This window comes from Frankliniella occidentalis, unplaced genomic scaffold (genome assembly GCF_000697945.3).
Source record: "Frankliniella occidentalis isolate FOCC.00 unplaced genomic scaffold, Focc_3.1 Scaffold196, whole genome shotgun sequence".
NCBI lineage: Eukaryota > Metazoa > Arthropoda > Insecta > Thysanoptera > Thripidae > Frankliniella > Frankliniella occidentalis.
Genome location: NW_026267322.1, coordinates 92,845 through 93,266, shown reverse-complemented (window position 1 = coordinate 93,266; position 422 = coordinate 92,845).

Here is a 422-nt window from a genome sequence, read left to right as displayed (position 1 = left end):
TACAGCATAGCTATGATTCCCGCGGTAGACCCGGCCGACTCCAGCCGGAGGCGTGCCCTCCTCGGCACACACCACACGCCAAATCACGCGTAAATGGTCGCGTCGTCCCGTGGCGATTGAGCAATTTGAAGGGGAGCAGCCATTAGGCTGGCGGGGCCGGCGGGGCCGGGCGAGCGGCGGCCAGTGTGATCTGTCCGACACGCCCCTCCTATCCTGCGCAACATAATTTTACGACGCTGGTCACACTCGACACAACTACTTCCCCTTTTCTTTTCTGCGAAGTGTTTTGCCAAAACACACAAAACGCCGCGCGCCAAATCATTATCGGGGCAGGCCTTTGCAAACGTGTCCGGCACGACCGCAGTTACACTGTGCTGCACTGACAAAACAAGTGTGCAACTGCAAGTTGAGTTATTTGCAAA